Genomic DNA, 16,660 nt, shown 5'->3' on the forward strand with positions numbered 1-16,660 from the left:
GTCACCCCTTATATCAACGGGTACGGAGACCTGTATTTTGCCTTTCCAATATGGCGTTGGTCACCAAAATAATCCAGAATGAAAAAAAAGGTAGATTTGGAGAGTGACTAGTGACGCACATTTTATGCATGCTGTGGCAATTGCAATTTGCATTAAAAAGAATTGGCTAACAACCACTACCTACGACCACACCTGACTCCTGAAGTCATGCTTCAGTTATTAAGTCAAGTTAATTTTTTTTTTTTTTTTTATTATGCTCAGCAGAGGCTCCAGGACCCTCAACAAAACCAGCAGCAGGAAAGAGGACATATGGCATCCTTTTGAAAAAAAGATTATAGGAAAGGCATTGATTTCAGAAACACAGAGATCATTAGTTGCAACCGGGAAATAGAAAAAAACATTGATTAGACACCCAGTACACTTATTTATCCTTAGGCCTTTTTAATAAGAGGCTCCCAGAGCCTCAACAGAAACAACAGCATGAAAGAGTACATATGGCATCCTTGTGAATAATAGATTACAGGAAAGGCATTGATTTTAGAATCACAGAGATCATTTATATGACCCGGGAAATAGAAAAAAACATTGATTAGACACCCAGTACACTCATTTATTCTTAGACCTTTTTAATAAGAGGGTCCCGGAGCCTCAACCGAAACAACAGCATGAAAGAGGACATATGTCATCCTTTTGAATAATAGATTACAGGAAAGGCATTGATTTTAGAATCCCAGAGATCATTTATATGACCCGGGAAATAGAAAAAAACATTGATTAGACACTCAGTACACTTATTTTTCCTCAGGCCTTTTTAATAAGAGGGTCCCGGAGTCTCAACCGAAACAACAGCATGAAAGAGGAGATATGTCATCCTTTTGAATAATAGATTACAGGAAAGGCATTGATTTTAGAATCCCAGAGATCATTTATATGACCCGGGAAATAGAAAAAAACATTGATTAGACACTCAGTACACTTATTTTTCCTCAGGCCTTTTTAATAAGAGGGTCCCGGAGCCTCAACCGAAACAACAGCATGAAAGAGGAGATATGTCATCCTTTTGAATAATAGATTACAGGAAAGGCATTGATTTTAGAATCCCAGAGATCATTTATATGACCCGGGAAATAGAAAAAACATTGATTAGACACCCAGTACACTTATTTATCCTCAGGCCTTTTTAATAAGAGGGTCCCGGAGCCTCAACCGAAACAACAGCATGAAAGAGGACATATGTCATCCTTTGGAATAATAGATTACAGGAAAGGCATTGATTTTAGAAACACAGAGATAATTAGTTGCAACCGGGAAATCTAAAAAAACATCGAACAGACACCCAGTACACTTCTTTATCCATAGGCCTTTTTAGCAGAAGCTCCAGGACCCTCAACAAAAACAAGAGCAGGGAGCTGGGCATAGGAGTACAATGGAGTGTGACAATAATAATGTGAAGGTGAAGATTGCGTAGTTGTGGCATTTTAATTTTGTTATCGTGGGAACTTAGTACTTGCAATGACCTTGCTCTGGTGAATCCATATCGCAAATGTGTTATTTAAGGCACTGTTTGTCTATTTTTTGAATATCAGCATTTGGTAAATGAAGCTCAACTTAAGGCTGGTGAGAACCGACCTTTCTTCTGGCTGTTTGCAAATGTTGTGGCTCTGGACAAAAATGTGAATAAGGGGCCATCAGCCATATTCTGCACGCAACCCCTTTGATGATTGACGATAAACATGTGTCACCTGCAAGCAGAGCTAGTTACTTCTGTCTAAATCATCTTCCTGGTATGGACAGGCCACTGTTTCCCACAGCAAGTCCGAAGCTTGAACTACAAGATTGTCTTGAGTATGGTAGGAAACCAAAGTTTATTTAATTCTGTACTATCACCACAAAAGCTGAACTTCTTGAAGCAACGAAAATGCCAGCAATTTCATGTGCTTATGGATGACAAAGACGTCCTGTCCTGTGGTGCACAGAGATGGAGAGGATTTTGGGCCTCCCTGTACACTACCCAGATATCTCAAACATCACCAGAAACACAAGACAGCGACTCTTGTGAAGTTCCTGGAGTGTTCCGGTAGCCATCTCTTTGCGCCCCGAAAGGAATACTTTATCAGTGTTTTTGTATACATCCGACAACAGCTTCGGAGACTGTGGTGACGCACATGTTATTTACTGTTGTTCCAGATGTGGCAATATCAATTGGCATTAAAAAGTTAAGATTTGTGGGTGGCGGAGCCTATAGCTGTTGCGGTAGGACGTGTGTTTGAGGAACTCCAGGTCTTACAAGTTACTTTGGAGTTACTTTTCAACCTTAATTTAATTTTCTTTTTGGGATTCATAGTCACACTTTCTGGGGCTATCCAAGAGGAGCCTGGAGATACCTTACTCATATCGGCTTACCTATGTTCCTCAGCTGACTGCGTTACAGCTAGCCGCAACACTGAGAGGCCTCTCTAGCCTGATAGTGCTGTCATTGTCAAAGCTGATGCCAATATACCCCCCCAGGACCCTGGGTTATAAAACCAGTTTTTTAGTAACTGGACAACTGGTTAATCACAACTATTGACAAAGAGAAGGAAAAGCAGTAGTCACCCCTTATATCAACGGGTACGGAGACCTGTATTTTGCCTTTCCAATATGGCGTTGGTCACCAAAATAATCCAGAATGAAAAAAAAGGTAGATTTGGAGAGTGACTAGTGACGCACATTTTATGCATGCTCTGGCAATTGCAATTTGCATTAAAAAGAATCGGCTAACAACCACTACCTACGACCACACCTGACTCCTGAAGTCATGCTTCAGTTATTAAGTCAAGTTAAAAAATTTTTTTTTATTATTATGCTCAGCAGAGGCTCCAGGACCCTCAACAAAACCAGCAGCAGGAAAGAGGACATATGGCATCCTTTTGAAAAAAAGATTATAGGAAAGGCATTGATTTCAGAAACACAGAGATCATTAGTTGCAACCGGGAAATAGAAAAAAACATTGATTAGACACCCAGTACACTTATTTATCCTTAGGCCTTTTTAATAAGAGGCTCCCAGAGCCTCAACAGAAACAACAGCATGAAAGAGTACATATGGCATCCTTGTGAATAATAGATTACAGGAAAGGCATTGATTTTAGAAACCCGTGGATAATTTTTTGCAACCGTGAAATCTAAAAAAACATAGATTAGACACCCAGTACAATTCTTTATCCTTAGGCCTTTTTAGCAGAGGCTCCAGGACCCTCACCAAAACCAGCAGCAGGAAAGAGGACATATGGCATACTTTTGTAAATTAGATTACAGGAAAGGCATTGATTTTAGAAACACAGAGATCATTAGTTGCAACCGTGAAATAGAAAAAAACATTGATTAGACACCCAGTACACTTATTTATCCTTAGGCCTTTTTAATAAGAGGCTCCCGGAGCCTCAACAGAAACAACAGCATGAAAGAGTACATATGGCATCCTTGTTAATAATAGATTACAGGAAAGGCATTGATTTTAGAAACCCGGGGATAATTTGTTCCAACCGTGAAATCTAAAAAAACATAGATTAGACACCCAGTACACTTCTTTATCCTTAGGCCTTTTTAGCAGAGGCTCCAGGACCCTCAACAAAACCAGCAGCAGGAAAGAGGACATATGGCATACTTTTGTAAATTAGATTATAGGAAAGGCATTGATTTTAGAAACACAGAGATCATTTATATGACCTGGAAAATAGAAAAAAACATTGATTGGACACCCAGTACACTTCTTTATCCTTAGGCCTTTTTATAAGAGGGTCCCGGAGCCTCAACAGAAACAACAGCATGAAAGAGGACATATGGCATCCTTTTGAAAAATAGATTACAGGAAAGGCATTGATTTTAGAAACACAGAGATAATTTGTTACAACCGGGAAATCTAAAAAACATTGAATAGACACCCAGTACACTTATTTATCCTTAGGCCTTTTTAGCAGAGGCTCCAGGACCCTCAACAAAACCAGCAGAAGGAAAGAGGACATATGGCATCCTTTTGAAAAAAAGATTATAGGAAAGGCATTGATTTTAGAAGCCCGGAGATAATTTGTTGCAACCGGGAATTTGAATCAAAAAAATGATTCGATGGACACCCAGTACAATTCTTTCTCCTTAGGCCTTTTTATAAGAGGGTCCAGGACCCTCAAACAAAACACCAGCAGGAAAGAGGACATATGGCATCCTTTTGAACAATAGAGTACAGGAAAGGCATTGATTTTAGAAACCCAGAGATAATTTTTTGCAAATGGAAATTTGAATCAAAAAAATGATTCGATGGACACCCAGTGCACTTCTTTCTCCTTAGGCCTTTTTATAAGAGGGTCCTGGACCCTCAAAAAAAACACCATCAGGAAAGAGGACGTATGGCATCCTTTTGAACAATAGAGTACAGGAAAGGCATTGATTTTAGAAACCCACAGATAATTGTTTGGAAAAGTGAAATAGCCCCAAAAACCATGCTTGGACTCCCACTCCTCCAGGTCATTCTCCTTTAGCTTTTTTATAAGAGGGTCCAGCACCCTCAACAGAAACAACTGCAGGAAACACCACCACATATGCCATCCTTTTGCACAAGCGAGTACAGGTATGGCATCCATTTTAGAAACCCAGAGATAATTGAGAGGAACCAGGAACATTTTTCTAAAAATTTGATGGGGCACCCATTACAGGTCGTTCTCTTTCAGCCTTTTTATACCATGGGCCACGAACCGCAACAGGCACAACAGCATGAAACACCACATATGCCACCCTTTTGCACAATAGAGTACAGGTATGGCATAGATGGAACACGGAGATAATTTAGAGCAACCAAGAGACGGATAAAGATGCTTGGTCGGTCCTACTCTTTCAAATTTGTGGCATTTTGCGTTCAATTTAATGGTCCACCAGATATGAGTGGTGTGCTAAGTTGTACAATTCGTAACAGTTTAATCACTAGTGTTATGTGCCTTATTTTTTTTATTTGAGTTTTGTACCCACAGATCTGCAGCAGAGGCCAGAAAAATTCGGAATGTACAAATGACTGAAAAATTGGGGTATTGTTGTAGCAACTGCTGTAGCAGCGGCCAGAAAAATTGATGTTTGTAAAACATTTATAAAGTCCCCTAAAAGCTTGTGGCTTGAACACTAGTTGTTGGCACATAAGTCAAGCAAGTCCTCCGGCTTTATAAAAAAAAAAAAAAGGCCAGCCTGTGTACCAGTTGTAGCCCAAGCCAGCTCATCTCGTCATCAGGCCTTTTTTATTCAAATGTATCGCCCAATGTCAGTCCCTTCGGGATCCAGCCCTCATTAATTTTTATAAAAGTGAGATAGTCAAGGCTTTTTTGACCTAGGCGACTTCTCTTCTCATTGACAAAACCTCCTGCTGCACTGAAAGTCCTTTCGGACAGGACACTTGAAGCGGGGCAGGCCAGAAGTTCCATTGCAAATTGGGATAGCTCAGGCCACAAGTCCAGCCTGCACACCCAGTAGTCAAGGGGTCCATCGTTCCTGAGAGTGTCGAGATCCGCAGTTAAAGCTAGGTAGTCTGCTACCTGTCGGTTGAGTCTTTCTCTAAGGCTGGATCCCGAAAGGCTCTGATGGTGCATGGGAGTTAAAAAGGTACGCATGTCCTCCATCAACAAGACGTCAGGAAAGCGTCCTGTCCTTGCCGCCGTGGTCGTGGGAGGAGGAGGAGGATTAATTTCATCTCTTCCCCTGTTACATTCCCGTGGTGCTGTGACATCACCCTTATACGCTGTGTAAAGCATAGTTTTTAATTTATTCTTAAAATGCTCCATCCTTTCCGACTTGCGGGAAGTTGGTAACATTTCAGGCACTTTATGCTTATACCGGGGGTCAAGGAGCGTGGACACCCAGTACAGGTCGTTCTCCTTCAGCTTTTTTATACGAGGGTCCCTCAACAGGCACGACAGCATGAAAGAACCCATTTGAACAAGGTTGGATGCCGAGCTAATCATGCCCCGTTCCTCCTCCTCACTGATCTCACTGATTGTATCTTGTTCCCCCCAGCCACGTACAACACCACGGGTACCAGAGAGGTGACAACAACGAGCACCCTGGGATGCCTGTTGTGCTCGGTCTTCCTCCTCCTCCTCCTCCTCCTCCTCAAAGCCACATTCCTCCTCTGACTCCACTTCCTCACAATCCTCTTCCTGCGTTGCCGCAGGTCCAGCAAGCGATGCTGATAAGGCTGTTTGTGGGGGTGATGGACACCACAACTCTTCCTCTTCCTCTTCACGCTCATCTACTGCCTGATCCAGTATCCTCAAAAGGATGCATGAGCCTACAGGCATTGCGCATGAGCGTCCAGTAATTTGGAAAAAATATCCCCAGCTCCCCAGAGGCTGTCCTAGCACCCCGGTCATACAAATACTCATTAACAGCTTTTTCTTGTTGGAGCAGGCGGTCAAACATTAGGAGTGTTGAATTCCACCGTGTCGGGCTGTCGCAAATCAAGCGCCTCACTGGCAGGTTGTTTCGACGCTGGATATCGGACAAGTGCGCCATGGCCATGTAGGAACACTTGAAATGGCCACACACCTTCCTGGCCTGCTTCAGGACGTCCTGTAAGACAGGGTACTTATGGACAAATCGTTGTACAATTAGATTACACACATGTGCCATGCACGGCACATGTGTCAACTTGCCCAATTTCAATGCCGCCACCAAATTACTTCCATTGTCAGAAACAACCTTGCCAATCTCCAGTTGGTGCGGAGTCAGCCACTGATCCAACTGTGCGTTCAGGGCGGTCAGGAGTGCTGGTGCGGTGTGACTCTCCGCTTTCAGGCAAGTCAACCCCAAGACGGCGTGACACTGCCTTACCCGGGATGTAGCATAGTACCTGGGGAGCTGGGGGAAGCCATAGATGTGGAGCAAGACGCAGAAGTTGAAGAGGACTCAGCCGAGGAAGAGGTTAGGGAAGAGGATGGAGTAGGAGGAGTAGAGGAGGTAGCAGCAGGCCTGCCTGCAAGTCGTGGCGGTGTCACCAACTCTTCTGCAGAGCCACGCATTCCATGCTTGTCAGAAGTCAGCAGGTTTACCCAATGCGCAGTGTAGGTGATATACCTGCCCTGACCATGCTTTGCAGACCAGCTATCCGTGGTCATATGGACCCTTGCCCCAACACTGTGTGCCAGACATGCCATAACTTCCTTTCTCACAACAGAGTACAGGTTTGGGATTGCCTTTTGTGAAAAGAAATTTCTGCCAGGTACCTTCCACTGCGGTGTCCCAATAGATGCAAATTTTTTTAAAGCATCAGACTCCACCAGCTTGTATGGTAAAAGCTGGCGGGCTAAGAGTTCAGACAAGCCAGCTGTCAGACGCCGGGCAAGGGGGTGACTTTGAGAAATTGGCTTCTTACGCTCAAACATGTCCTTGACAGACACCTGACTGTGGGCAGATGACCAGGAACTGCTACGTAAGAGAGACTGAGTGGAGGATGGTTGAGAGGGGGCAAGGAGGACAGCACTGGTTGACGTGGCTGAAGATGCTGGAGTAGGAGGAGGAGGGTGGCTTTCACTTTGTGTGCTGCTTCTACTCATGTGTTCTTCCCATCGGCCTTTGTGATGGGAGACCATGTGCCTTCGCAAAGCAGTTGTACCTAGGTGGCTGTTGGACTTCCCACGACTCAGTTTCTTTTGGCACAGGTTGCAAATGGCATCGCTGTTGTCAGAGGCAGACACACAAAAAAATGCCACACTGCTGAGCTCTGCGATGACGGCATTCTGGTGGTGGCAACAGCATGCGTTGATGGGCGTCGGCGTGCTGTCTGGCTGATCCCTGGTGATGATGCATGCTGACTGACTGTGCCACTATCTCCTTAAGACGACCTCCCCATGCTTCCAAATCGTCTCCTCCTCCTCTCTGTCTCCCCATCTGAACTTTCCCCCTCTTCTTTTTCTCTTCTAGCAGGCACCCACGTGACATCCACCGACACATCATCATCAACCGCTTCACTTGTATCTGAAACATCAAGAAAGAAAGCAGCAGCGGGTACAACATCATCATCATCATCACACCGTACCTCCATGTCGGTAATGCTGCCTGACTGAGACTGATCACTATTATCTACATCCTCTGTCAATCATGGTTGCGCATCACTCATTTCTTCCAAATGATGTGTCAATAACTTCTGTGACAGATCAAGTGAAGCGGCTGTGGTGCTAGTGTTGGTGGTGGTGACAGGCGGGGGAGTGGCACTGGTCACTTGAGACCTGCCCAAAGCACAGCTGGACGTAGATGGTGCGTCAAGGTTAGGAGGACTAGCAGTGGAAGCTGAAGAAGATTGGGTGTCCTGTGTTAGCCATTCATCTAGGTCCTCCTCAGAAGATTTCGCGTCCCCCCTGGCACCCGGCGTCTGAACAATGTGCATATTTGTAGGGTCTAAAGGAATCACAGCACCACGACCACGACCACGGAACCTGCGGGGTGGCCTGCCTCTGCCTGTCATTTTTTTTAAAATGGACACTAACAATACTATTACACCAATTGAGTGGTGGCACTGTGAAAGTGGGCACAGTATACGCTGTGAGACTGACAACAACAAAAAAGACAGATGTTTTATAAATAACAAATTGTTATTTTTTTTAAATATTACAAGTACTGTGACAACAAATATGATTGTTTGGCACTAGTTGGCAAATGGGCCTGTCTGGCACACACGCTGGGAGAAAGGAAACTGCAATTCAATGGCACTAGGAGACTGAAGAATCACAGTCAAAACAGTTATGATTAACAAAAATTCCAATCCTGTGACAATAAATATGATTGGTGGCACTAATTGGCTAGTTGGGACTGGCACACAGGCAGGCAGGCAGGCAGGAGGAAAATGCAATTCAAGGGCACTAGTAGACTGCAGATTGACAGTCAAAACAGTGATGATTGACAAATTTTGCAATACTGTTAAAAGAAATATGATTGCTGGCACTAATTGGATAGTTGGGCCTGGCACACAGGCTGGCAGGCAGTAGAAAAGTGCAATTCAATGGCACGAGCAAACTGAGGGCTAAGATCAACAATCAAATATTTTTTTATTTTAATTAGTAACTATACTGTGACAACAATTAGGATTGGTGTAAATAGTTGGCAAGACAGCCTGGCACAAAAGGCTGGCAGGCAGGAGGTAAATGCAATTCAAGGACACTAGGAGACTGAATACTGACAGTCAAAACAGTGATGATTGACAATTTTTGCAATACTGTTAAAAGAAATAGGATTGCTGGCAATAATTGGCTAGGTGGGCCTGGCACACAGCAGGCTGCAAGGCAGGAGGAAAGTGCAATTCACTGGCACCTGCAAACTGAGGATTCGCAACAAATATTACCCAAAATTTTACTTTTTAATTACTAAGAATACTGTGACAACAAATATGATTGGTGTAAATATTTTTCAAGTAGGCCTGGCACACAGGCTTGGAAGGCAGTAGAAAGGTGCAATTCTAGGGCACAAGCAAACTGAGGATTAAGATCAACAATCAAGAATTTTTTCATTTTAATTAGTAACTATACTGTGACAACAATTAGGATTGGTGTAATTAGTTGGCAAGACGGCCTGGCACAAAAGGCTGGCAGGCAGGAGGTAGATTAAATTCAAGGACACTAGGAGACTGAATACTGACAGTCAAAACAGTGAAGATTGACAATTTTTACAATACTGTTAAAAGAAATATGATTGCTGGCAATAATTGGCTAGGTGGGCCTGGCACACAGCAGGCTGCAAGGCAGGAGGAAAGTGCAATTCACTGGCACCAGCAAACTGAGGATTTGCCACAAATATTACCCAAAATTAAAATTTTTAATTAATAAGAATACTGTGACAACAAATATGATTGGTGTAAATATTTTTCAAGTAGGCCTGGCACACAGGCTTGGAAGGCAGTAGAAAAGTGCAATTCTAGGGCACGAGCAAACTGAGGATTAAGATCAACAATCAAATATTTTTTAATTTTAATTAGTAACTATACTGTGACAACAATTAGGATTGGTGTAAATAGTTGGCAAGACAGCCTGGCACAAAAGGCTGGCAGGCAGGAGGTAAATGCAATTCAAGGACACTAGGAGACTGAATATTTGCAGTCCAAAAAATTATGATTTTTATTTTTTTATATACTGTTACAAGAATTATGATTGGTGCCACTAATTGGCTAGTTGGGCCTGGCACACAGTCTGGCAGATATGAGTCGTGGATGGTAGGTAGGGCAGCAATTTAACACAGTATGCTGTGTAAGTGACAAAAACACAGGCCTGATAGAAAATTAAGTTAGATTACACTAGCAAAATATTTTAAAATTTTAGATTTTAATATTAAAATTATGTTAAGAAGTGCAATGCACATATGAGTGGTCGCACTGGCTGGCTGCTACGTAGGGCAGCAATTAACAACAGTATGCTTTGTAAGTCAGATAGACAGTTAGACACAGGCCTGATAGAAAATAAAATTAGATTACACTAGCATAATGATTTAAAGACTTTTTTTTGGCAATTTAAAGAAAAAGGTTAAGCACATAAATATGAGTCGTGGCTGTCTAGCCTTGGAAGGGCAGCTAAAAACAGTAGGCTCTGTAAGTCATATACACACACGCCTGATAGAAAATACTATTAGATTACACTAGAAAAATGATTTAAATTATTTTTTTGGGGGGGGGAATTAAAAAAAGGTTAAACACATATGAGTCGTGGCTCATAGACTAGGGAGGGCAGCAAGTAAACACAGTAAGCTCTGTATGTCAGCAAAACACACAGGCCTGATAGAAAATTATATTAGATTACACTATCAAACAAATTTAAAAATTTATTTTTTTAAATTTAAATTAAGGTGAAGAAGATATGAGTGCTGGGTGGATGCCTGGCACAGACCAATTAACCAAAAGACTGAAAAAAATGAGGTATATTAATGCTGAGTGAGCGTGACAGACACAGGCCTGATAGTAAATGTAATTAGATTACACTAGCAAAATAATTTTTTTTATTTTTTTTTTAAATTTAAAATTATGTTATAAACGGATATTAACACTGGTGGCTGGCACAGAGCAATGAACCAGAGTATATGCTGTGTGACACAGGCCTGATAGAAAATGAAAAAAAATTACACTAGCAAAATAATTAAATTTTTTGGTTAGTTAAATTTAAACTAATGTTGTTAGGGAGATAGCCAGGCAAATGCTAATAAAAAAAAAAACGGAAAAAAAAAAAACGGCACGAAATATAGCCCTAAAAAGGGCTTTTTGGGGTGCTGTGCTTGCAGCAGAGATGAGTGGAGTCCTTCTGGACTGTAAATACACTAGCCTAGCTATGTTTTTCCTATTAATGTCAGGAGCAAAAACACAACACGTCCTCTCATTAAGAAAGCAAGGTCGTTATGAGTCTAAAATGGCGGATTCCGAGTAGCTGGGAGGGTCTGTGAGGGAGTGTCTGATGTTGATTGGCTCTAATGTGTCAGACGGCTTCGACATAAAGGGTCAAAGTTTCCTCAATGATGACACATAGGGGCGGATCGAACATCGCCATGTGTTCGCCCACAAACGCGAACGCGAACAAGCTATGTTCACTGTGAACCGTTCGCGGGCGAACAGTTCGGGACATCACTAGTCAGAGGGAAATGACCCCAAGATTCCCGGCTGATAGCTGATAGAAAACAATCACTTAAAAATTATTCAAAAATAAAGAATGGGAGGGTAGGCTACCAAATGAAGAGCAAACACTTAGGCCTAGATTTGGAGTTCGGCGGTAAATGGGCTGCTAACGCTCCGCGGGCTTTTTTCTGGCCGCACCATAAATTTAACTCTGGTATCGAGAGTTCAAACAAATGCTGCGTTAGGCTCCAAAAAAGGAGCGTAGAGCATTTTTACCGCAAATGCAACTCTCGATACCAGAGTTGCTTACGGACGCGGCCAGCCTCAAAAACGTGCTCGTGCACGATTCCCCCATAGGAAACAATGGGGCTGTTTGAGCTTAAAAAAAACCTAACACCTGCAAAAAAGCAGCGTTCAGCTCCTAACGCAGCCCCATTGTTTCCTATGGGGAAACACTTCCTACGTCTGCACCTAACACTCTAACATGTACCCCGAGTCTAAACACCCCTAGCCTTACACTTATTAACCCCTAATCTGCCGCCCCCGTTATCGCTGACCCCTGCATATTTTTTTAAACCCCTTATCTGCCGCTCCGTAAACCGCCGCAACCTACGTTATCCCTATGTACCCCTAATCTGCTGCCCTAACATCGCCGACCCCTATATTATATTTATTAACCCCTAATCTGCCCCCCTCAACGTCGCCGACACCTGCCTACACTTATTAACCCCTAATCTGCCGAGCGGACCTGAGCGCTACTATAATAAAGTTATTAACCCCTAATCCGCCTCACTAACCCTATCATAAATAGTATTAACCCCTAATCTGCCCTCCCTAACATCGCCGACACCTAACTTCAATTATTAACCACTAACCTGCCGACCGGAGCTCACCGCTATTCTAATAAATGTATTAACCCCTAAAGCTAAGTCTAACCCTAACACTAACACCCCCCTAAGTTAAATATAATTTTTATCTAACGAAATAAATTAACTCTTATTAAATAAATGATTCCTATTTAAAGCTAAATACTTACCTGTAAAATACATCCTAATATAGCTACAATATAAATTATAATTATATTGTAGCTATTTTAGGATTAATATTTATTTTACAGGCAACTTTGTAATTATTTTAACCAGGTACAATAGCTATTAAATAGTTAAGAACTATTTAATAGTTACCTAGTTAAAATAATAACAAAATTACCTGTAAAATAAGTCCTAACCTAAGTTATAATTAAACCTAACACTACCCTATCAATAAAATAATTAAATAAACTACCTACAATTACCTACAATTAACCTAACACTACACTATCAATAAATTAATTAAACACAATTCCTACAAATAAATACAATTAAATAAACTAGCTAAAGTACAAAAAATAAAAAAGATCTAAGTTACAGAAAATAAAAAAATATTTACAAACATAATAAAAATATTACAACAATTTTAAACTAATTACACCTACTCTAAGCCCCCTAATAAAATAACAAAGCCCCCCAAAATAAAAAATTCCCTACCCTATTCTAAATTAAAAAAGTTACAAGCTCTTTTACCTTACCAGCCCTGAACAGGGCCCTTTGCGGGGCATGCCCCAAGAATTTCAGCTCTTTTGCCTGTAAAAAAAACACATACAATACCCCCCCCCAACATTACAACCCACCACCCACATACCCCTAATCTAACCCAAACCCCCCTTAAATAAACCTAACACTAAGCCCCTGAAGATCTTCCTACCTTGTCTTCACCATACCAGGTTCACCGATCCGTCCTGAAGAGCTCCTCCGATGTCCTGATCCAAGCCCAAGCGGGGGCTGAAGAGGTCCATGATCCGGTCAAAGTCTTCATCCAAGCGGGGCAGAAGAGGATCTTCCATCCGATTGAAGTCATCATCCAGGCGGCATCTTCGATCTTCTTCCATCCGGAGCGAAGCGGCAGGATCCTGAAGACATCCAGCGCGGAACATCCATCCGGACCGACGACTGAACGACGAATGACTGTTCCTTTAAGGGACGTCATCCAAGATGGCGTCCCTCGAATTCCGATTGGCTGATAGGATTCTATCAGCCAATCGGAATTAAGGTAGGAATTTTCTGATTGGCTGATGGAATCAGCCAATCAGAATCTAGTTCAATCCGATTGGCCGATCCAATCAGCCAATCAGATTGAGCTCGCATTCTATTGGCTGATCGGAACAGCCAATAGAATGCGAGCTCAATCTGATTGGCTGATTGGATCAGCCAATCGGATTGAACTTGATTCTGATTGGCTGATTCCATCAGCCAATCAGAAAATTCCTACCTTAATTCCGATTGGCTGATAGAATCCTATCAGCCAATCGGAATTCGAGGGACGCCATCTTGGATGACGTCCCTTAAAGGAACAGTCATTCGTCGTTCAGTCGTCGGTCCGGATGGATGTTCCGCGCTGGATGTCTTCAGGATCCTGCCGCTTCGCTCCGGATGGAAGAAGATCGAAGATGCCGCCTGGATGATGACTTCAATCGGATGGAAGATCCTCTTCTGCCCCGCTTGGATGAAGACTTTGACCGGATCATGGACCTCTTCAGCCCCCGCTTGGGCTTGGATCAGGACATCGGAGGAGCTCTTCAGGACGGATCGGTGAACCTGGTATGGTGAAGACAAGGTAGGAAGATCTTCAGGGGATTAGTGTTAGGTTTATTTAAGGGGGGTTTGGGTTAGATTAGGGGTATGTGGGTGGTGGGTTGTAATGTTGGGGGGGGTATTGTATGTGTTTTTTTTTACAGGCAAAAGAGCTGAAATTCTTGGGGCATGCCCCGCAAAGGGCCCTGTTCAGGGCTGGTAAGGTAAAAGAGCTTGTAACTTTTTTAATTTAGAATAGGGTAGGGAATTTTTTATTTTGGGGGGCTTTGTTATTTTATTAGGGGGCTTAGAGTAGGTGTAATTAGTTTAAAATTGTTGTAATATTTTTATTATGTTTGTAAATATTTTTTTATTTTCTGTAACTTAGATCTTTTTTATTTTTTGTACTTTAGCTAGTTTATTTAATTGTATTTATTTGTAGGAATTGTGTTTAATTAATTTATTGATAGTGTAGTGTTAGGTTAATTGTAGGTAATTGTAGGTAGTTTATTTAATTATTTTATTGATAGGGTAGTGTTAGGTTTAATTATAACTTAGGTTAGGATTTATTTTACAGGTAAATTTGTTATTATTTTAACTAGGTAACTATTAAATAGTTCTTAACTATTTAATAGCTATTGTACCTGGTTAAAATAATAACAAAGTTGCCTGTAAAATAAATATTAATCCTAAAATAGCTATAATATAATTATAATTTATATTGTAGCTATATTAGGATTTATTTTACAGGTAAGTATTTAGCTTTAAATAGGAATCATTTATTTAATAAGAGTTAATTTATTTCGTTAGATTTAAATTATATTTAACTTAGGGGGGTGTTAGTGTTAGGGTTAGACTTAGCTTTAGGGGTTAATACATTTATTAGAATAGCGGTGAGCTCCGGTCGGCAGATTAGGGGTTAATAATTGAAGGTAGGTGTCGGCGATGTTAGGGAGGGCAGATTAGGGGTTAATACTATTTATGATAGGGTTAGTGAGGCGGGTTAGGGGTTAATAACTTTATTATAGTAGCGCTCAGGTCCGCTCGGCAGATTAGGGGTTAATAAGTGTAGGCAGGTGTCGGCGACGTTGAGGGGGGCAGATTAGGGGTTAATAAATATAATATAGGGGTCGGCGATGTTAGGGGCAGCAGATTAGGGGTACATAGGGATAACGTAGGTGGCGGCGATTTGCGGTCGGAAGATTAGGGGTTAATTATTTTAAGTAGCTGGCGGCGACGTTGTGGGGGGCAAGTTAGGGGTTAATAAATGTAATACAGGGGTCGGCGGGGTTAGGGGCAGCAGATTAGGGGTACATAAATATAACGTAGGTGGCGGTCGGCAGATTAGGGGTTAAAAATTTTAATCGAGTGGCGGCGGTGTGGGGGGAGCTCGGTTTAGGGGTACATAGGTAGTTTATGGGTGTTAGTGTACTTTAGGGTACAGTAGTTAAGAGCTTTATAAACCGGCGTTAGCCAGAAAGCTCTTAACTCCTGCTATTTTCAGGCGGCTGGAATTTTGTCGTTAGAGCTCTAACGCTCACTTCAGAAACGACTCTAAATACCAGCGTTAAAAAGATCCCATTGAAAAGATAGGCTACGCAAATGGCGTAGGGGGATCTGCGGTATGGAAAAGTCGCGGCTGAAAAGTGAGCGTTAGACCCTTTAATCACTGACTCCAAATACCAGCGGGCGGCCAAAACCAGCGTTAGGAGCCTCTAACGCTGGTTTTGACGGCTACCGCCGAACTCCAAATCTAGGCCTTAGGGATTTGGAAAGTGTATTTCTAGAATCTGAAATCAATACTTCAGCAAATTGGAGATATATACTTAAAAAGAAATCCACTTTTGTACCCCCCAAAGGTAGCTCTCCTGAAACAGAGACATTTCTTAATTTGGTTTTTGAAGACATCAATGATTTACCTACCACATCCTTTAACCCTAATATCACCAAGGAAGAAAACATAGCCATGAAAGATTTTCAATCTTGGGAGAATGTGGTCATTAAGTCTAGTGATAAGGGTGAAAACATAGTATTGTGGCCTAAAACCCACAATGATAAAGAAGCTATGAACCAACTACTTAACACTACTAAATACAGAAAACTTTTCTCGAATCCTTCTAATGACTTCCTAATTAAATACAATTATATCATAAAAGAGGCATAACAAGAGGGAACCATAGATGATATGGAAAAATATTTTTGCTTTTGTCCAATGCTAGGGTAGCAACTATTTACTTTCTCCCCAAAGTACACAAAAATATACACAATCCACCAGGGAGACCTATTGTCTCAGGTCACATGTCACTTTCTGAGAACGCTAGAAAGTATACTGATGCTAGATTAAGAAGTAAAGTTTATGACCTACCTTCTTACACAAGAGACACCATGGATGTTTTAAACAAAATTGACAATTTAAAACTAGAACCAGAGACAATACTCATCATTCATTATTGATT

Source organism: Bombina bombina, chromosome 2 (genome assembly GCF_027579735.1).
Source record: "Bombina bombina isolate aBomBom1 chromosome 2, aBomBom1.pri, whole genome shotgun sequence".
Lineage (NCBI taxonomy): Eukaryota > Metazoa > Chordata > Amphibia > Anura > Bombinatoridae > Bombina > Bombina bombina.